Source organism: Protopterus annectens, chromosome 7.part1 (genome assembly GCF_019279795.1).
Source record: "Protopterus annectens isolate FY-2018-M chromosome 7.part1, PAN1.0, whole genome shotgun sequence".
Lineage (NCBI taxonomy): Eukaryota > Metazoa > Chordata > Ceratodontiformes > Protopteridae > Protopterus > Protopterus annectens.
Genome location: NC_056740.1, coordinates 57,769,706 through 57,793,313, shown reverse-complemented (window position 1 = coordinate 57,793,313; position 23,608 = coordinate 57,769,706). Strand labels below are relative to the sequence as shown.

The 23,608-nt window shown below is 39.6% G+C and overlaps 1 protein-coding gene and 1 non-coding gene across 2 annotated transcripts in view; one reads left to right on the top strand and one right to left on the bottom strand.

Moving 5' to 3' along the window:
• The window catches only part of KBTBD12 (kelch repeat and BTB domain containing 12), a 1,334,674-nt gene that overhangs the window by 1,053,482 nt on the left and 257,584 nt on the right, over positions 1-23,608 (bottom strand). The gene's annotated exons all lie outside the window — the stretch shown is intronic.
• Positions 7,932-8,047, top strand: LOC122807879. The gene has a single exon (XR_006365739.1). It is a non-coding gene; the product is annotated as a U5 spliceosomal RNA (small nuclear RNA).

The window sequence follows — 23,608 nt, the reverse complement described above, 5'->3', positions numbered from 1 at the left end:
ACTGTACATACACTACTATCTATCCACTTACCTTAACCCAAACCCTAACCCTAAGGTCCGTCACTATCGCACACTCACCTGACCCGCACCCTAACCCTAACTCACCTATCCCACCCTAACCCTAAAGTCTGTCAATATCGCATACCCACCTCACCTGCACCCTAACCCTAAATCACAAAACCCGCATCCTAACCCTAACGTCCGCACAATCGCACACTTACCTAAACCTGACCCGTAACTTTCCACCGCAGCGCTGAATATAGCGAAGCCACAGAAACGGCCCACCGAATTCTTTCCCTGGGAAAGAATTTGGTGTTTCGCAGCTTCGCGATAATCAGTTTTCGAACATCACAGTTCGAACATATGGTGTTCAAACTGCTGACGTTTCGACGAACTAATAGAAACCCCCCTTAAACAACTATCTTGGCTAGAAGTACCTAATCTGCTCACTCTTGACCAACTCACTACCTCCCATCAAATATTTTACCAATCTGAAAACAAACTAGCCTTACAAGGACTTTTAAATCAACACCTAAACAAATGCCTACTGTGATCCAGCAACAAATCACTAATAGACATTTCTAGAAGTAATAATACTCAGGAGACTCTGGAATTCCACACCATTTAACATTAGAACGCAAACCAACAAAGCCAGCTTCAAATCCCATTTAACTAGCTCTTGGCTATATAACTGTTCAGACCCAGGCTAAACAATTCATACTTACTCGTCGTCTTCTTCTGTAGGTAGTCAGGCTAAATTACTAATTCAAACACACCTCCTATTTCAGTACTCATTCTTTTTCCTTATCTCAAAAAGTAAACATGGTCATTACCCTATCAGACTGAATTTAAATTGGAATATAATGTTTTTGCCATAACAGATTAGAGCCTATGCAATGGTTCATATCTATCACTTATGTAAACACAGGGACTCTAACCATTGTATTACATAATCCTACTAACCATCTCAATTTATAATCTCAAAAGAATGTTAACAAAAGTATTTTGTATTACAACAATGTACCATGAATGTAAGTGTGTATAATATCAATGTACTATGAATGTAAATTCTAGAATGTAGTATGAATGTAGTAGGAATGCACAATGAATGTAAATACTATAATGCATAGTGTAAGCACCTCTATATAGCAAAGTCATTCTAACGCATTTTTTATTATGTAGTATTGTTAGGTAAATGGAGCTTTTCTCCCCGGGTCTCCACTGAAAATGAGAAACATGTCCTGGCGGACTTTCCCAGTAAAGAAATGTAAAATAAATAAATAAAATACATTGTTATTACCATTACTTATATCCTAATGTCTTTCTTTAGTGGAACTGCATGGCTTGAAGGAAGTCACCCTTGGTCCCCCCCCCCCCTTCTTACTTCTCCTTGTCTGAGACAGTTATTAAACTACTTCCACCTCTGAGCTAATATTTGTGCACAGTCAACATTGACTCAGTGCACTCAACTGTTTCTTTAGTGTGTTTTTATTCTGCTATAAAAGTGTCCCTGCAAAAAAATAGATATGTATGTAACAGTGAAGTTTGTAGTTTGTGGGCTATATTTTTATGTAAATTATAAATATTATGGCAGCCTAAAACAAAGAAACTTGTCCACTGTAATAGATCCATTTTCTTAGACCACAGCAGTCCCATTGGTACTTTCTCCTTTACCTTTGCTCAGTTCATTGTTTTTAGCAGGCCACTGTCTCCCTTCCTTACGTTTATTTCTCTTCTTGTGTAGCCACTTTTAATTCTGAATCAGTATATTTCCAGAGCTGCACAACTGCATTCTTGTTTACTTTTTCCTCATTGTTTTGCTTATCTGCGGGGGTTGGGACAGCCTTTGGACTTGCATTTCAAAGTCTATAGAAACCTCCTAACATTACACAGTTGTTTAAATGGTCAAGTGCAATTTTTCACTGTTGGCACCATTAGTCAGGTCAAGGTGATATTGGACTAACTGTCCTACTAAAACTGTGCCCTACAGCAACAAAATCAAGACTTTCATCTACCAGCACGCAAACCTTTTAAACTACACTGTTCCTTTTTACTTATCTCTTAGCAGATTTGTTGTTAAGTTCAGTCACTGATTGTTTTTTTTCTGTGTCTCTTTGCCAAGTTTTCAACCTGCTTTGTTTGACCTCGCTAATACAAGTGTTCCCTCGGCTCCCACACACCACCCCCAATTCCCACCCACACCCTCATAATCTACATTTATACTTCCATAGCAGCACCCACATATTCCTCACACCAGTATCATCAGTTCCCTCCAAAAGAAAAACAAATCGATAGAATTACTCCCAATAGTAACACTCACTGTAGTTTACCACCCAAGACTCTCCCTCTCAAACTGTCTTAATCCTTGCTTCCTTTAACTATCAGATTACATATCTACAACCATCCCAGTACCCTCCTAACATTTTCTAATCCTAATTTAGAACAAAGATAAACCCAGGTTAAATAAAATGCCCCTAACTCAGATTATTTTATTATTCCTCCTCACTCTACCAGCCTTCATCACCAATTATCAAATCCACCTCCTTCAAATAATTAGGACTTCATCCAGTCTTCTCACAGAATATCACCATCTACCCAGCCCGTCTTTCTCCATAACACCCTATCTCTATAAACAAACCATATCTGATTTATTTATTTATAAATATCTCAAACTAAGTATCCAAATTACAATCAAATGCCAAACCATGACTAAAATTTAACTGGTCACACTCTTCCATCTGTAAAATATCAATTCAAAAAATTAGCGGCGATATTCATCTCAACCCAGATCCTACTGTTCATAAACCCATCACTTCAATCCCCAAAATAAACCAGCCACCTAATGCATCTTAGCAAACAACAGAACCCAAACTCTCCTTACTAGATATCAACCTAAGAAGTATGTGCAATAAAATCCATGACATACATGCCTACCTTGCCACATATACTCCTGATGTAATCATAGCTACTGAAACCTGGTCAAAAAATGAAATAAGGAATAATAAGATCCCCCCCAGGATTCAATATACTCATGCACTTCAGACAAAATAAGCATGCAGGTGGTGTAGCAATCATCTATAAACTTCCCTATCACCTTACTTCCACAGGAAGTACCCAAATTTAACAATGCTGAACTTCTAATACTCCTAAAAATCAACAATAGGAAATCTATATGTTTAACAGCAATCATGATATAAAGGGATAAAGCCAGGAAAAACTGGTATAAAACAGAACTCAAAATGCATTTCTGCAATTTAGACATCTTAAAAAACTTGCAAAACTTCATGTCAAACAGGATGAATAAACATACTGTAGCAACCTAAAAGACAAACATAAAAATAACCCAAAACTTTTTTGCTAATCACTAAAACTATTCTACCCTGGCAAGATCACTACTCCCACTCCAAAAACAGACAATAGAACAGACTCTATCCCCATCCAATTTAATTCCTATGTTATACAATCAATATTATCTTTCTTAGACACTAATGCATCTGTCCCCCTCTCTCTACCCCGTCCAATCAAAACTATCCACAGCTCTTCAGCTTTAGTCCAGTACCTACCTCATTCATAATGAAGTTGCTCCTTAAACTAAAGCTACTCCCATAGCTGTGGATCAACGACCATTAAACTACCTAAACATGGCCACAGACGTCATAGCCTTCTCTGTGTCCATACTAATTAACAGGTCCATAGCAGAAAGATGCCTCCCATCACTGTGAGAAAAAATCCTACATCTTACTACTGGACAAAGGCAGCACATCTACAGAGTTAATAATGACAGACCAATAGTGATTCACTCTCGCCACTCCAAAATATTAGAGAAATAGGTTCATAGGTAGGTACTAGGCTATCTGCCCGAGGGCATTTATAAGCCTAGCCAGAGTGCGTCAGTTTTCGCCGCCCCATTGATAAGTTAACTGAGCCTCTGTTAAGAAGAGCCAATGAAGTGATCCCAGGGGTGTATTTTCTGTTACCCATCCACTTGTCAAGGTTTCTCTTGAAGAGTGTTAATGAGGGGCTCTGCCTAATGTAGTTAGGAATTTTGTTCCAAAGCATGGGGAGTCTCTGTGACAGGAATCTATCCCTCCAGCATGTTCTATTTATTGTTGTGGTGAGGTTTAGCTCACTAGAGCGAGTGGCTCGCAGTGACTTGGATTTCTTTAGGTGGAGCATGTCCATCAATTCTGAGTTGGACATGGCTTTGTAAGTCAGGCAGAGATCACCTCTGAGTAAGCGATATGCCACTGAGTACAGCCGGAGCTTTTCCAGTCAGGCTGCATAGAACATATGTTTGAGGCCAGTAATCCTCTTGGTGAGGTACTTTTGTGGTCTTTCCAGTTGTTGGAAGTGTCTTGTGAGGTACATCACAAATGGGACATTGTACTCTATGATGGGTCTAATGCGTGATGAGTAGAGGGGCACTATAACCTCTTTATTTCTAGATGCGAACCCTTTGGTAATTAGATGGGCTACATAGAAGGATTTCCTACCTACTTTGGCAATATGATTGTCAAAGGAGAGATTACTATCTACCTGGGTCCCCAGATCTCTTATTACCTCTTCTGTATTAAGGGGGCTGCCACCTATGTGGTAATTCATGGGTGTTTTGTTTTTCCCAAACGGGATGACTATGCATTTTTTGGCATTTAGCTTGAGACCATAACTTTGACACCAGGTGTCCGTCTCAGTAAGACCCTTTTGGAGAATGTCCGTGTCAGCTGGAGAGTCAATTATGGCTCCCAGTTTGCAGTCATTGGCAAACTTGGTTAGCCATAGTCCTCCTGTGTTTGCCTGTACTTCTAAGAAGTATATGCTGAACAGCAGGGGGTCCCAGGACCGAGCCTTGTGGGACACCACTTGTGACTGATTTAGAGTCGGACCTGGAGCCTGTTATTCTTACCATGTGAGTTCTGTCTGTAAGCCAGTTGGCAACCCATCTCGTGACGTAGGGGTTTATGTTCAGGCTGGTGAGTTTTTCTATAATTCCCGAGGGGGGAATGGTGTCAAAAGCCTTGGCGAGGTCAAGGTAGGCTGTGCGAACCACCTTCCCCTCATCTATGGCCTTGGTGACTGTCTCAAAGAAAGCAACCAGGTTTAGTAGGCATGATCTGCCCTTAACAAAGCTGAACTGGGTCAGGTCAAGTGTTTGGAGGTTCTCAATGTCTTTGTTAATGAGTTCCATGATGATGCGCTCCATAGCCTTGCAGACCAGGCTAGTCAGGCTTATGGGGCGATAGTTACCAGGGTCAGTTGTGGCCCCTCCTTTGTGGAGCGGAATAGCCAATGCTGTGTGCCATTCTATGGGCACATAGCCTGTGGAGAGGCTGAGGTTGAACAATGTGTTTAGGTGGGGGGGGGGGTTAGTTCATTCTATAGTTCGTGCAAGACACAGCCTGGGACACCATCTGGCCCCACTGATGCTGTGCTTTTGGCTTTTGAAAGGGCTGTTTTCATCTGTGCGTCTGTGATTTCTGGGACACTACACTTTTCCGGTATTATTGTGGGACCTTTTGAGGGTGAGAGGGGGGTGAAGTTTGCACTGAATCTATCTGCCAGGATGTTGGCAATATCAGAAGGTTCAGTATATTTTGTGCTATTCTGCACTAGCTCAGAGCACATCTACAAATTGCCACTTAGATTCTTGACATAGCTATAGAGGGCTTTGTGGTTATCTTTTGAATCATTGGCTATTTTTCTTTTGAAGTTAGCCTTGGATGATTTTATGAGGGACCTTAGTTTCTTACTGATACTGATCAGGGATGTCTTTCCTTCTTGGGATTTGCTTTTTTTCTGAACTAGTTTCCTCCTTCTATTGCATAGCCTGTTTATGGCAGGGGTCCACCAGACTGGTTTCCTTCTCTTAGGGGAGTGAGTCTTGGTTTTGCTAGGGATGGCACGATCCATGCATCCTTGTAGGTGCTCACAGAGTGCATTTGTAAAGGTTCCTGCATCTTGGACACTGTTATCCTTTAGCATGGGGGCTGTGAAACTTACCACCTCTGTTTTAAGTAAGGTGAAGTTTGCTATAGAAAAGTTTTTCACTGTGGTTTCCTTGGATGGGGTGGTGGTGTGGTGTGGACATCTAGAGTGATTATTTTATGGTCTGATCTAACCAGTGACGGGTTGACCTGTCGCCCATGTTGGTGATGATCAGGTCCAATATGTTTTCACCTCTGGCAGGGGAGTTTACCAGCTGATCCAGGGCATTTGAGTTGATAAATTCCAGGAAGCGCTGGACCTGGAAGTTTGTACTTGAGTAGTTTACCCAGTTAACAGTAGGGTACTTGAAATCGCTCAATATCAGGGTGTTCGGTAGGAACTTCATGTTTTCCAGTGTCTCCAGAAAGGCAGAGTGGTGGTCCTGGGTCATGGTGGGTGATCTGTAGCAGCCACAATTTGCATTGCAGATTTGCCCGATGTTAGTTGCACATGGGTGATCTCAGAGGTATCATACTGCACCACTTTCCTGGAGGTGTAGGTATTCTTGATGAATATGGATACACCTCCTCCTTTTGTGTTTCGGTCTATGTTCTGTGGCTGAAATGTGTGGTACGGGTTGTAGCCCGGTAGTGCTAGGGTGCTCTGTGGAGCCTTGAATCAGGTTTCAGTTACTGCACAAATGTCGACATTCTCCATACTGAGGAGTGCTTTGAGTGTGTGCATTTTGAAATTTAAACTCCTGGCGTTGAGTAGCATAACCCTCATTTTTTTTATTTGTGCTGTTTAAGGAGGTGGGTTTGACTTTTGAGCCTTGCCAAAAAAATGCACTATGGGGGCAACAAGAGCCTTGGCCAGTATTCGAAAGCTTAGGGGTGACAGGTGCAAGCCGTCTCTTGCGAAGCAACGAGGCTTGTCGAGCATGTCATCCCAGGCTGACAGACACTGGATCCCCTTTGAATGACACCAGAAGCTTAGCCAATTGTTGAAAATGATCATTTTTTCTTTATATATGCATATATATATATATATATATATATATATATATATATATATACATACATATATATATATATATATTTATATATATATATATATATATATATATATATATATATATATATACATACATATATATATATATATATTTATATATATATATATATATATATATATATATATATGCATATTATAAATGCATCCATATGCAGCTGATGCAATACCTAACCTCAAATAACCAGCTGTCAAAAACACAACATTTAGACCCCAGCACAGCACCACTACTGCACTTTTCCAATATAATAAACCAACACAGAACAATGGTCTGCTTGTGTCCACCATGTTCTTAGACTTGTCAGAGGCATCTGATTCTGTCTTACACCAGCAACTGCTTGTTCGACTCTCCTCAATAGGACTTTCACAATACTCCTTGTTTTGGTTTCTTAGTTACCTATCTCGAAAGCAACAAGCCGTTAAATGGCAACAAACCTACTCAATTTTTTCAAACAGTTACTACAGGTGTCCCTCTGGGCTCTATCCTGGATTCTCTCCTATTTAATATATTTATTAATGACCGCAACACCTCCACTCACCATGCTAGTTTAGTTCAGTATGCAGATGACTCAACATTAATATGTGCAGCCTCAACAATAAATAAGCTCCAAGACATTGCCCAAAAATCATCCTCCTCTGTAGAAACCTGGCTCGAAGAATCAAACCTCCTACTCAACTCTTAGAAATCTAAGCTAATGCTTTTTACCTCAAAAAGTTGCTAAAATCAAAAGCAATCTTTTACCATAAAGATAGCAAATAATACTGTAATTAAAACTGTAACTCACAGTGAACTTCTAGGTGTTATAATAGATGACAGTCTTAAACATGACCAGCATATACTGCATACCATTAGATCTACACACCAGAAATTAGGTTCCCTTTATAGGATCAATGGATTCCTTACAGATACCGCAAGAAAAACTCTATTCACCACCTTCTTACTCTGACTTATCTTCAGAACGCATAAATCTTTTGGCTTTTACTAAAGATTTCCGTGGACAGGATCAGTAAGAGTTTAATTTCTATTTTCTGTTGGCAATGAGTAAGTCTGCCAGTCAAAATAAGTTTTGATAAAATCAGAAATGGACACTTTTATAAAGAGTAGTATTTAAAGTTCTAGGCTTTTTTGTCACTATTTTCTACATATAATTTATCTGACAAGGCAGAACATGTCAGACAGGAATTCGAAAGCCAGTGTGCGGATTTTAAAGAATGAAAGAGACAGAAATGATGAACAAATTGTTATCTAGTAGTAAAGTATATGGTTATTGGATTAACCACTGTCTCCGAATAATTGACATCGTGAATGCTGTTTTAATAAATGTTAAGTTTTTAAATGATTCAGGCTTAGAGATGCAGCCGAAATGTGTAGTCTTGTGGAGATGTCTTTTACCCACGTCCAAATCCCATCATTACCTTAAAAAATAAAAAAATAAATACAAGAACTGTGTATTCTATATCAAAAGATAAGCTATTGCTGCTGGTTTCTGAAAAGCTTCTGTTTTATGGTATGTATCAAGTTCATTACTGCAGCGCCACTACAACTCTTCAAAGCCTCAGAGATAAAGTCTTCAAGACAATTTTCTGAAAGTACAATCTGTCTGTCTGCTTCAGACTTCAACAGGCCAACAGACCTTCACTAATGGTAGCTTGAAGAAAAATGTTTTTTCATCTACTGTTGTATGACCAAAGCTAACAAATTGGAAGGAAATGTTCACTGATCCCTACTGTTATTTTATGCATCTATTCTAATTCCTGTTTAAAACCAACTGCATAAAGCTGCTGGGTATTGTAAAACATTATAGAATGGTAAAAAAGGTGTTTTATGAATATATTTTAACTCATGTGCCTAATTATATAATGTTATATGACTTAGATCACCTAACAGTATTTACGTGTGATTTCAACAGCAAGGCTGACTGCAGCAAAGGCTCAAATTATGGGCCCTGACAGTCTCTTGACCTTCTAAATGTGTAGATGCCTGTGTATATAATCTGTAACTTTCCTTAACAGGCACACATTCACTGCGTAAAAGCTGCAAGGCCAAATGTGTTGTCACACTTTCTTTTAAACTATATATTCTATATTGTGTCATGCATTTAAAATGGTTTGCTACTTATTTAATGCATGATTGATATTAATGTTGTGATGCTCTAGAAGAAAGACAGTTACTATGAAATAATAAACTTTCAAACATTTCTTAGAAAAGAATTATAAATATCCAAATAAAATGAAGTGACATCTTTATAAGCTTGTAATTGGTAGAGCTGAGAAATGTGCACTCGGCTGTTTAAATTTGTAATAAAAGGTCAAAGACTCAAAACAGTTAACTACATTGTTCTTTCAAAATTATAGCTAAATATGTGTTACTGAGTGATCAGTATCAAGAAAATGCTTCCATTCTGCTAAAGGAATTTTAAAAAAAGATTGAAGTTAGAACAATGTAGGTAAGGGAAGTCGGCAAGCCAGATCCGCAACTCCGGGATAATTGTTCATTTAAATTCAGCATTGATCAATATGTGAAGACCTTATTACAATTTCACAATTCATATACTTCACTAAATGCCTGTTAGTGCAAAAGCTGTTATTCTAGTGACTTTATAAGTTTAAAAGAGGGATAACTACAATCCACCCCTGATAGTGTGTCTTTGTTCCCCCATTAGTTTTGGCTTTGAATAAAGTTCTTGTGCTATATGTTTTTATAAGAATGCTTACATGCGTTCTGTCCCTCCCCATTGTAACTTGCAAACTGCTGATTGCGTTGAATACTGCCCAAGATTCACAGTAAATTATAAAAAGCACTGCCACACTAATGTAGCTGTTAGCATAGTGGGTTGGTGTTTCATGTGTCAGAGGTACAGGATTCAAAGCCTTTCCCCCTACTTCATAATCTGACTTTTATTTAAAGTTTTAATTATTAGGCTATGCACTTCCTAGTGTCTAGTGGTAGCGCAGATGACTAATATCCTTTGTGGGAGGCTGCAGGGTTCGAATATTTTTGCCTTTAAGACACAGTATTTAGAGTATCCCTAGTATCTGGTGTTGCCCCTGACCCAAACAGTCTTAATCCTTTTTAATAAGTGCCTTTAAGAAATGCTATGAAGAGTATCCCTGGTGTCTAGTGCCCCCCTTGACGTTGTGCTGTTAAGGCACAGCGTTAATTGTTATCCCTGCTGGCCAGCTTTCCCCTCAACCTACATGTAAGTTCCATTAGGGCACAATATGAGGTGGCTACTGCCTCATCCCCATTGTTGCAGGATTTGCTTTTTAATCTAGGAGCATATGCTAGTATGATAGCCCTTAACCCCCAAACACACATTCTTGAATAAACACACAAACACACACACACACATACACACATACACACACAAACACACACAAACACACACACACACACACACACACACACACACACACACACACACACACACACACACACACACACACACACACACCAACACACTGCCTGACTGCGAACAATCCTTGGCATTTACCTCCACCATGATGGGTGTATACAAGCTTTTGGCCATGTTCTTTTCAACGAGCAGCCAGGAGCAGTCTTGCTAATTTATGCAGCCAAGCGATTCTGTTCAGCTGCATAAATGCCTCACCACATGCAGTTCTGCAGGATAGCACCTGGCTAATTATCATATACCTCTCCCACGGAATATCTCATTAGCATTTAACACAACCACAGAGACAGCTCTTGGCAGTTCTGCACATGTTCATATTGCGACATTGTGGGAGGCCTGTCTCTTTACCAGAAATGTATACCACAAGGTGTACACAAGTAGTAACCATTCTGAATTGGGACCAAAGTGTGACAGAACAAAGCATCTGACATTTTTATAGCCCTTTGTATTTGCCTGTTGTTTGCTTGGCGGCACTAAGTTCTTTACTAGCTTTACACCCTTACATTCTTTTCTTTTCTGTAACTGGTAACACATGGAGCAGATAAAGCTCAATGCACAGCAAATAATTATGATTCCTGAGGCAATTTTCTTAGTATCCATGTCTGGAACACATGATAAGTTGGTTATGAATGGAGACCGACTCATAATCTTCTATATCTGAATGCTAAATGCATCTATGTAGTGTGCTTTGCCTGCTAAATTATTATCAAAAACTAAAACAAGTGAGATTTAGGATTTTTGCTTAGAAATGTTTACATAAATATTTTTATACCCCAAGTAGACTCCAGAGAATTTTTCCTAAGGTAGACAGCAAATATTGGAGGTATGACAGGGAAGAAAGAGGTAATTGGGGACATATTTTCTGGGAGTGCAGTGAGTTGGCAGACTTTAAGGATTTCCTGCATGATACACTGTCGGAGATGTTGGGTGGGCAGATTGGTGAGATGAGGGAGATGATTTTTCTGTTGGCTGCCAAAAAAGCAATTACTAGAAAATGGAAATCAAAATTTAAACCAACTGTACTAGAAGTAATGAATATAGTAAGAGAGATAAAACAACTGGAACTGATACCTTTAGAAAAAGGTAGGAGCAAACCACATTGGAAAAAGTGGGAATTGTAGGAAGAATACATACAGGACAGGAATGAGGTTTAAAAGTGGGCAGGACATAAATGAGCTACGTAATGTTTGACTGCAAATGATTGGCTAGATTATAAGTGATGTACAATGTTTGCAACTGGGAGTGTGTCAGTATGGTTTGTGATATAAATGCTTGCAACTAGGATTGTGTCGGTGTGCTTTGTTTTCATTTATATAAATATGTGATTGCCTATGTCGTAAGTGATGGTTTAATAAAGATGTCTCCTGATTAAAAAAGGGCAGGAATTGAATAAGTTATGTAATGTTGCTTAGGTTACATGATATATAGCAATATATGTGAAATATTATATTTGTAAATGTGAACTTAATACAGTTTGATTACCTTTATATAAATGTAAGTTTGCCTATGTCACAAGCAATAATTCAATAAAGATGTGTAAAAAAAGAAACTAAAACAAGCACTTTCCAATGTTTCTGCTTTAATATTACAAAAAAATATCATTGACCTTAATGGTGTGTAAAGAAAACTTGTTTGCCCAAGGCATAATGGCACAACTGCACCACTCTATGGTATTTTTTCAGTGGGGTGCATTAGCCAGGGGCATTATTTTCTGTGCGTTTCCTGTCTAAAAATATAGTGTCATTTATTACCAAATGCAAATAATTACATTGACACTTATACAAGAAATAAATAAGCAAATAAATAAATAAAGTAAAATCATTCTCTTGTCAATTGCCTTAGCAGTGTGCAGACTTTAATATTGCAGTAGAGTGTTCTTGTAAATCTGAGACCCAGAGAGAGATGCTACAAATGAATTTCAATCACTTACATAAAATGTGATAATAACTTATAAAGTCAGCCTATACTGCATGAAGTGTAATGACTAATGTTTTTTTTTGTCTTTGTATAGTAATACCTAAAGGTCAGTAAGACAGTAAGCAGACTGTTTTAAACAGCAGCACAATTACTATAAAATGCTGCATGTTCCTTTTGAAATTACACAGGACTGTATATAGAATTTTTTTTTTTTTCAGTTTTTAATCTGTTATGCTAGTATGCAAAAATGCATTAGCTTCATCACTTGCTCAAAAAGACAAGGCAAGCTAAAATTCCACTCCTCATTCCTAACTATAAACTTTCCTTCTGCTCCCTAACCTTAATGTTCCCCTGCCACTCCATAACCCTAAAACTCCTCTCCTACTCCCTAAACCTAAATCCTCTTCCCAGTTGCTTCCCTAATCGATACTCACAACTCCCACACCTATGGTTGCTGCATTTACCTCACCCAAACTCGAATAATTATCTTCAGGTAAGGTAAGGCAGTAGCTTGCCTGAACTCATATTCGAATTTGAGCATGAGTGACACTCTGTACGAGTTACAAGATGCTTGAGACCTTGGCTTCAAGGCAGTGGTCTTCGAGCACTCGAGAATTGTTAACTTATAGAAGAACTATCAGCAAAACAAAAAATATCTTTATTACTAGTAAGTTTTTTTAAACGTACTTAGGCACACAGATTTAAATATCCCTGTCTAAATGTGGGGAGCAAAAAATATTTATAAAACAGCCTAACACTGTGCTGTACATTGCATTAAGAGTGATAACAAGGTACCATATTGAAATGTTCATTATAAAAATAACATTCTAAAAGTCTTACTATAAAACAGACAGTTGTAGCAGTTGACAAATTGGAATAATGTAAAACAAATGTGCAGTGTTAATAGATAAGCTTTAGGTAAATGTCCAAAACTGTATATGGCAAATGTGACTTTCTTAAGAGCTTGTTATGCCATAGCACACCCTACATTTTTAGATCAAATCCTGAGTTGTAAAAGTCACCCTGACATTTTATAATGTACTTACTGTTAAAACTGCCAGCAGCTATTTTTTTTTAATCTGTTCATACAGTGTGTGATTCTGTTAAGCATAATATCTAGTAAACTACAGGTGGCAACATTATTCCTCATGGAAAAAATATGTGTTCATAAAGTGTGCAATTATGTTAGGCATAACATCTAGTAAATTATGTTAAGGTTATTTCTCATGGGAAAAATATATGTATTATATCACAAAAATTAAACATGTTCTTCTTAAATGTAATGCATGTGTAGTGAAAACAGGTATTCTAATAACAAAGGTAAAAAATGCTAATACAAACATAAATATGGACATACAAAAAGGAAAAAAAAAAACAGAAAGCAATTTCATCTAGATTGCAGATGTTGTTTGGGTTCCTAAAAGCAAAACTATAGTATATGACTATTGATTTTGTAATAATGCCACTAATGAAAAGGTATATGTATTATTTATCACTGGCCAGCAGTAGTAGGGGCCAACAGTAAAAAGATGCATACATCATATATTTAAAGTGTGACATTGCAAATTGTATCTGCTTGCACTTATGCTCGAGACATGTACTGGTAAAGCAAAGTGCTCTATATTAATGTCTTCAGAATTCATACTAAGCTATCTGATAGGACCTGACACTGAGCACCTCTTAAGCCAAATGCCTTTGCCTTTGATCAAATACCTCTAATCATACATGTTGTAAAGATGTAAAACACCTCACAATCCCTGGGATTCAAAAAATTTGCACCACCAGTGTTAATTGGCTTCCACATGGTAGTCAACAGTGTGATTATGAAAATGTATGATTCAGAGACAAGGTAAAACCAACTAGGGAAAACAACTGCTAGCAGCCAATTACCATGCCTCTGAATTAAACATAGACCTAACCATGCTAGTGTTCTCCCTACCAGCCCACATATTGTGGCAGCATAAGCACCACCTACATGTGCACGCACACACATACACATACGCACAAACACACACACACACACACACACACACACACACACACACACACACACATTCAGACACCTATGTACACACAAACACACACACACACACACACACACACATACACACACACATTCAGACACCTATGTACACACAAACACACACACACACACACACACACACACACACACACACACACACACACACACACACACACACACACACACACACACATTCACTCAGCTGCATTCATGCCTCCTACAGATACACATGCTCTATGATACCTACCTGTAGCCATGGTAAAGCCATGACAAGTCCCATTGAGGTAAATGGCTAACTGCCATTAAAAAACGGCATTCATTTTTTCCAACTAGAGAATAGACTTGACAGGCGGATTCTCTAAATCAATCTCCTGTGTTTATCACCCACCAGCACCATTTTCAAGGGGCAGCACATGACTAATTTGCATTAACCACTGTTCTGGACTTCTCCATTTAGATGCTGCTGCACCAGCAAGAACAATCTCAGAACTGCAGCCATAGCTGGTAAAATAGTGTAGTGTGAGATTGGTCTCTGAATCAGTCAGACTTACCACATTCCGGAAACCTTCCAAGTTAATGTTTCCATATTGTGCAAGCCTTTCTGAATCCAGCACAATAATGTGTTTAATATAAGGAAGTCACTAAATTGATCTCTACCTTTTCTGACAGAGACTGTTACTGATTTGATATGTTATTACTAAAAGGTCAGCTAAGGTCACATGTATGGGCATTTCTAAAAGCTGCCAAAGAAACATTATCTGTTAGTTTGTATGTTATGATGAAAGAAAGGTTAAAGACTAGCAATTATTGGTATCCCCAGGTCAGTTTTCTTATATCTGTTAAATTGTCCTAATGCTACTGTGTAAAAAATGTTTTTTTTTCATGTGCATAAATCAGATTATGCAGCGTGTGTGTTAAAAACAAAATCCTAAAAAAAATAAGTGTATACAAGAAACAATTTAGCCGCAATGTGAAAAGTAAAGGACAAATCATCCTGGAGTACTGAAGCATTGTATTATGGGTATGTTTTCATTTTCTGATTGACAAACTTTAGTAAAATATTGCAGAAGTATATATGAGTATGTTTAAAGTCTGTCATTATACATATTGTATGTTCTTACAACTGCACTTTGTTAATAAAGTTAACTTAATAAAGTTGCATATTTCTGTACATGCAAATATTTGGGTAACAAGTATGGAGTCTGGCAGTAAATAAATTGACCAAATCCCATTTAAAAATCCATTTAAACACTGCGGACATGGTTATACATCCATAAATGCCAAATCATACAGAAAACCAGCAGGTTATTCAGTAAAAGAAGTCATTATCACAAATAATATTAATGCATACACTGTGTGCCATTTGATCACTTAAAAGCCATATACAACTGTAAATCAATTCCATTACAACTGAGAAATCTACCAAAACTGTGTTTAATAACATTTGCTAAACAGAGCTGCAGATAATCAGCAGCTTCAGCCAAACTGAAAACACATTATATCTCTTGTGCCATTTTCTGACAAAAGCCATTATCCAGTATGTAAATGTTTCTGCCTCACAGTGGTGACAATTATTGCCTCGGAAGAGTGCAGACAGTTTTAGAGTGGACCAAACTTGGGTAAACTGTGAGACTATGATGAATGATTAAAATAAAACACTGTTATTCCTTTGGTGTGACAGACAAGATGAGGCAAATATCCATGGGGCAAGCAAAGCAAAAGTCTCCACGGGTTATATTTTCCAGCATATTAGCACTTCTGTTCTAGAACCATGTATAAAAAATAAGCCTGAGCTCCAAAATAGAAAGATATTAGAGTAAGGGCTTACCATAACATTAGATTTTCTTACAGATCGCTGTTGCAGTATTCTTTGCCTATAGGATATATCCTGCCAAGGATACCATACACCCAGAGAGTATACAAAAGATTAGGCACCTTCCTTACTTGCTGCATTTCTGGCATGTAACATTATGCATGAGATTACATACTGGTACTGAAGGGTTATATGGGCACAAAAATCCTCACAGATTTCTAGCCCTAGAGAAGAGACTGAAGCTGATGCTCAAGGAAGAAAGTCACAGACTAAAGAAAAAGAGAAAGGGAGAGTTACTAAAGAATTCACCTCACCCAAGAAGCAGACAGGAAAACAGAAATGGAAGAAGACTGTATATGGGTCTACTGCAGGTGCTTAAAACATACACACATTATCAGCTTTGACTCACTCGCAACACACCTGCATGCTTCCACTTGCTAGAAAAAGCAAGTGCTCAAACACCCACTAGCCTAACCTCCCATTTTTACATAGCCCTCACAACATAGGATCCTATAAACTACATAGCCCTACAACTTCCACCCAGTTACCAACCCAATTCTTCAGTCCCTTACCCTACATCCTCCTACCACCTCTCTAATCCTAAAGTCCCTGATCGCTAAACATAAACCAAAAACATCAACTCCCTTGATCACTCCCTAAAACTCCATCCTCCCTCCCTACATCTAAACTCCACAATCACACCCTAAGCCTAAAACTCTCTTCCTGCTCTCTAAGCCTAAAATTCTGCTCCCACTCCCTAATTCTAAACCCTCCTCCTGCTTCCTAATCTCAAATCCACTCCCTACCATCACTGCTTGCCCAAACATATATTTGAGTTTGAGCACAAGTAGCAATGTACATGAGATACAAGGTGCACGAGTACCTGGGTTTGAGACCACGGTTTATAAGTACTTGGAGTTCAAGTGCCAGTGAAGCACCCAGTGTGTATACAGTAATAGCAATGTACTTGAACATCTTCTATTATGATAAGATCATACACAACTTAGGGCATAAAAGAAGGGATAGTTTTGAGTCTAAACCTCTCTTTATGGAAGACCATGAAAGAAGGAATACATATATGAGCTTGCAACTCAAGAGACTCTTTTGGCTGAGGTTAAGGCAACTAACAATACTGTCTTCTATGTTAAAACTTTTAAGGAGTTAGAAGCAGCAAGTCCAAATGTAGCTAAGGTTAGCTTTGCCAGGACATAATTTAGGTTCCAAGGAGGAGACACTGATTTCATAGAGAGCCTGATGTAGAGGCCACTTTTCAGAAACTGCTTGACCTCATACCATGAAGAAAGAGGAACATCAATAGGCAGACAAACTGAAATGGCTGAAAGATGTACTTTAATAGAAGTGACTAGGCTTGAGCTTAGTAGCTCATACAAATACTTAAGGATCACTATGACAGTAGAGCTGGATCCTGACTTTTGTTGCAGCACCAAATAGAGAATCTTTTCCATTTATCAAGATGTATTGTCTATCATTACTTGAAGTGATTTTGTGTTCCAGAGATGACACAAAGCTTGAATGGCTTAAATTAATGCCATCATCTATTTGATTTTTATATGTTTCATTTGTATCGTTTAGATCAAACTCCATGGACTTTGAAACCTTTGGAACAGGCACCCCATGCAAAACCTGATGTATCTGTTGAAACTAGCAATTTAGGAGTTAGAATGAGAGAATGAACCCATAGCTGACTGTTGCCTGGTTGATCCAACAAAATATCTCTTTTTTCACAAAGTGCATTACACAGAATAGAAAGGACAGGGGATGACCATGATGGTCCCAAATCGATTTGATGTACCACTAAATTTTCCTCATAAGACATCTGGTATGTGGAATCATAAAAACTGTTGATACCAGGAATCCTAGGGCTTTCAAGATCTCTCTTGCTAACATCATTTGAAGACTTTCCAGAGAAAGAAAGTATGCTCTGAGAAACTGTCTTGTCTAGAAGTAGAAATGCCACCAAGATGGAGGTGTCCACAGGACATATAACAACCACCAAAGAATGGGTAGAGTCCAGAGTGGACTTCTTTTGATTCAGAGTAAGACCCAAGCATAGAAGTAAATTGGCAACAAAATGAAGGACCTTTAAGGTTTCCAGCTGAATTGAGTACTTATGCATTTAAGGATAGATAGTGATGCATTGGAGTCCTCAGAAGGCTATGACTGGGCTAGAACTTTTGTGAAACCCATTGGGTCCAAATGTAATCCAAATGGCACAAAATCTTAAAAACTGTCTATGTTTTGTGTAGATAGACATATAGGTTCATAGGTTCATAGGTAGGTACTAGGCTATCAGCCCAAGGGCCTATGCAAGCCTAGCCAACAAGGTTCCCTGGCTTACATCACCCAAGAAAGTTATTTTCCTGTGCCACTGACAAGCAGAGATACAGAAGTGATCCCCAGGGTGTATTTCCTATTTCCCATCCACTCATCAAGATTTTTCTTGAAGAGTGCTAATGAAGAACTTTGCTTGACATAGATGGGTAGCCTGTTCCAGAGTATGGGAGTCTCTGGGACAGGAATCTATCCCTCCAGCATGTCCTGTTTATTGTGGTGACAAGGTTTAGGTCCCTAGAGCGTGTAGCTCGGAGGGATTGGGATTTCTTTAAGTGTAGCATGTCCGACAGCTCTGGGTTTGACATAGCTTTATATGTTAGGCAGAGATCACCTCTGAGTAGGCGATATGCTACGGAGTAAAGCTGGAGTTTTTTGAGGTGGTCAGTGTAGTGCATTTGTTTGATTCCAGTAATCCTCTTTGTGAGGTACTTCTGTGGCCTTTCCAGCTGCTGCAGATGTCTTGTGAGGTACATTCCAAAAGGGGCGTAGTATGGGTCTAATGAGTGATGAGTAGAGGGTAACGATGACCTCTTTTTTCCTGGATGAGAACCCTTTTATGATGAGGTGTGCCATGTAGAAGGACTTCCTGACTATTGTGGCAATGTGACTATCAAAGGAGAGACTACTGTCCACCTGGGTCCCAAGGTCTCTTATCACGCATTCGGTGTTAAGTAGATTGCTGCCTATGTGGTAGTTCATGGGTACAGAGTTTTTACCAAAGGGGATGACACTGCACTTTTTGGCACTGAGCTTGAGGCCATGGCTCTGACACCAGGCATCTGTCTCAGAGAGACCCTTCTGTAGGATGTTCACATCATTTGGGGACTTGACTATAGCTCCTAGTTTGCAGTTATCTGCGAACTTCATTAGCCAGAGGCCTTCTGTGTTAGCCTGTACTTCAGAGAAGTAGATAACCAAACAAGAGCGGTCCCAGGATGGAACCCTGTGGTACTCCACTTGTCACTGGTTTGAGGTCAGATTTGGAGTCTGCAACTTTTACAGTGTGGGTTCTGTCAGTGAGCCAGTTGGCAACCCATCTTACGACATAGGGATTTATGCCTAGTTTATTGAGTTTAGCTATAATTCCAAAATGGGGGATGGTGTCGAAAGCCTTGGCAAGGTCAAGATAGGCTGTGTGAACCACTTTACCCTCATCTACGGCTTTGGTGACTGCCTCAAAGAAGTCGATCAGGTTAAGGAGGCATGATCTGCCTTTCACAAACCCGAACTGGGTGGGATCCAGAGTTTGGAGGTTACCAATGTCTTTGTTTATGAGTTCCATGATGATACGTTCCATGGCTTTGCAGACCAGGCTCGTCAGGCTAATAGGTCTATAGTTCCTGGGATCAGTGGTGGCTCCCCCTTTGTGGAGTGGGATAACTGTTGCTGTGCGCCATTCAGTGGGCACAAAGCATGATGTGAGGCTATTATTGAACATGGTGCTTAAGTGGGGAGCCAGTTCACTCTGAAGTTCATGTAAAACGCAGCCTGGGATGTTGTCCGGTCCCATGGATGCTGTGTTTTTGGCTTTAGAGAGTGCAGCTTTCACCTGCGTAGTTGTGATTACAGGGACTCTGCATTCTTCCTGTATAGATATGGGCCCTTTAGGGGTGGGGGTGGGGGGTGGGGGTAAAGTTAGCACTGAACCTATCTGCCAGGATGTTGGCAATATCAGTTGGTTCTGTAATTTTCATGCCTTTGTTCTGTAACTCAGAGCAGATCTGGGTGTTGCAATTGAGATTCTTGGCATAGCTATAGAATGCTTTGTGGTTGTCCTTGGAATTAGTGGCAATTTTATTTTCGTAGCTAGCTTTGGAGGATCTTATAAGGGATCTCAGCTTCTTACTGAGGCTGACCAGGGAGCTCCTACACTCATGGGATTTTACTCTCTTTTGCAACAGTTTCTTCCTTCTGTTGTACAGTTTGTTTATGGCAGGGGACCACCAGATTGCCTTCCTTTTTTTGGAGGATAGCGTCTTGGTTCCGTTTGGGATAGCACGATCCATGCACTCATGTAGGTGCTTATAGAGCGCATTTGTGTAGGATTCAGCAGTTGTAACTGTACTGCCCATCTGCATGGGTGTCATGAAGTTCACTACTTCTGTCTTAAGAAGCATGAAGTTGGCTTTGGAGAAATTTCTTAGTGTAGTTTCCTTAATGGGGGGTGGGGGTGGGATGTGGATATCTAGGGTGATTAGCTTATGGTCGGATCGGACCAACGAGGAGTTGACTTCAGGTGTGGAACAACAGTCACTCATATTGGTAATGACTAGGTCTAGGATATTGTTGCCCCTGGTGGGGGTGTGGATAAGTTGATCTAGGCCATTGGAGTTTATGAATTCCGGAAAGCGTTGCGCTAAGGAGTTAGTACATGAGTAGTTTTCCCAGTTAATGGTGGGGTAGTTGAAGTCGCCCATTATTAGGGTGTTTGGTTGAACCCTAATATTTTCCAGTACATCAAGAAAAGAGGAGTGGGAATCCTGGGGCATGGTGGAGGATCTGTAGCAAGCTACAATTTGGATTGCAGTTTTGCCGAGAGTTAGTTGCACTTGGATAACCTCGGATGCATTATGCTGAGCAACTAGCCTGGAGGTGTGGATATCCTTAATGAATATGGACACACCCCTTCCTTTGGTGTTTCGGTCCAGGTTAGATGGCCGAAAAGTGTGGTATGAGTTATAGCCTGGTAGTGCAGGGGTGCTCTCTGGAGCCTTGAACCAGGTCTCAGTCACTGCACAGATATCAATGTTCTCCATTTTAAGGAGCGCCTCGAGTGAGTGCATTTTGAAATTTACACTTCTAGCATTGAGTAGCGTTACCCTCAGTTTTTGCTTGCCTGTTCCTGTTATGGTGGTGAATTTGTTACTTGAATCCTGCCTAAAAAAGGCACTATAGGGGCAGCAAGAGCCTTAGCCAGTATCCGGAATCCTAGGGGCGACAGGTGCAGGCCATCTGTGGCAAAGCATCGTGGTCTGTCGACCATGTCAGCCCAAGCAGACAGATACTGGATCCCCTTTGAATGACACCAGAAGCTTAGCCAATTGTTGAAATCAGTCATTTTGTCCTTGCACTCTGGGTGATGGCAGAATGCTACTCAGAGCTAGGGTCATACCTGCCTGGGCTACAAGATCGCAGAGCTCTTCCATGTCTCTTTTCATGTAGTCCAGGGAGGTACGTCTCAGGTCATTCACACCAACATGGACAATGACAGAGTCATATTTGTACTTGTTGTGGAGTGACCTGAGTGCATGGGTTATGTGGCGGATCCTGGCACCCGACAGGCAGTTGACAGTAACCTTCTCCTTGTTTAGCCTGGTGAGTGGAACATCAGTGTGCCTGACTATAGAGTCACCTATGACTAGTGTGTTGGGTATGTTGTTTTGCCTTATTGGCTGTGTTTGAGTGGCACACTGAATCTGTGGGCTATGTGTCATTTGGGTTGTGTTGGGGGATGGAGGTTGCTTGTGTTTTTGCTTTGGAGGTCTCTGTTGCTTAGGCAGATTATTATTGAGAGCCTCCGCGAATGTTTTTGAGTTTCTATGTGTGGAATTTGGTGGTGTAGACGTAGTGAGACTATGTGATGAGTGGGGTGTGGTGCAAATGTTTACCTTCTCCTCATGACTGTCAGGTTCAGTCTTGGTTGGTGAGAGCTTTATCTCCAGTTTGGCTAGATAAGAGCATCTCTCACAGGTTGTAGTGTTGGGTGGTAGGAGGAGAGGGTTGTCTGTGTACATGAGGCAATTACATACATCCTTGATCACTATAGTAACAATAAAACTTGAGGAAAAAAGGAAGGGAAAGATGCTGCAGGGTTAATGTCTTCAACTTTGGAACTTGTATGGATGTGTTTAGAAGGGAAAGACCCAAAACTGAACTTCAAGTTTTCACTTTCCTTGGAACCAGGAAAAGTCTGGAGTAGAATTTTTTTTCCGTCTGACTGGAAATAATAGGTTCGATGATTCCCTGTGGAAACAAACCTGAAATTATTGTTAAGATGATATGTTGTTGATACGCTTGGACTTGAAGGATCCCTCAAATAATTAGTACAGGGTGTCTGAAGTTATGAGCTTCCTCAAGGGAAGGGAAAGAGAATGTTTGTATTTCCATCAGAAAAGGATCCTTGGGTTAATTTTAAGTCAGACTTTAGTTTGTCTTACCATTTATTTTTGGAAACATTTTGACTTTTTGTTGTGAGGTATTCTGAGACTTATGAAAAAAATGTTTTCTGACTTGGTAGGTTAATTTCTTTGCAACCAGGGGATGAGGGAAAGAAAGAGCTTCTTAAGCCCTTGCATTATCTTACCCCTTTCCTCTAATTTCTTGATAATCTCAGCAGAAAAATTGCCACAAAGGCTATCTTTATCTAATGAAGTGTCTAGCAATTTGTCTTTCATGTCATCTAGGAGAGAAACACCATCTGCATCATATGCGCATTTAATAGAATGTCTCACCATGTGAGAGGTAGAGCTTATTGCATCTTACATGAAGATTTAGTGTCCAAGTCTGGAACATCACAGACTCCATTTTGGATAACACAGCTAAAGTAGGGTATATGGTCATATGTGTTTGACAGTTGATGGCTCAAAAGGACAGGATAGCTGATGTGTAGACCTTTCTTACCATAATTACCCATAGCCCTATTATTCATGTCAATAGTAGAGACAGCTTTGGAAAAAGGTAGCAATTTAGACATCTTATCAAATTCTAAAGAGATAACAGCAGGATCAGATGACTTTTTCTGGAAAATAATTTGTAAGATCCTGGTACTTCAAAAAACATGTTGCTTCTTAGGTACAGGGGGTAATAATCTGGACCCAAAGATGCTGACATAAAAGTGTCCTCAAAAGCTTCTAAAACACTGGGATAGCAGAAGATTTGGTCAGATCCAAGGTCAGGAGGCTATAATACCTTTTCTGAGAGTTTTATATTTGTTTTCACTCCAGTTTAAAGTATTCCATCATCCTATAAAGGGTTTCCAAAAGTAAGCTCTTCATGAGGGAGAATCAGAAGGCCGGATGTTGTTTGTCTGAGTCAAAATTCAAAGGTGAATGCATTTGTGATAAATAATCAAGGCCCTCGAACTCTGAATCAGAA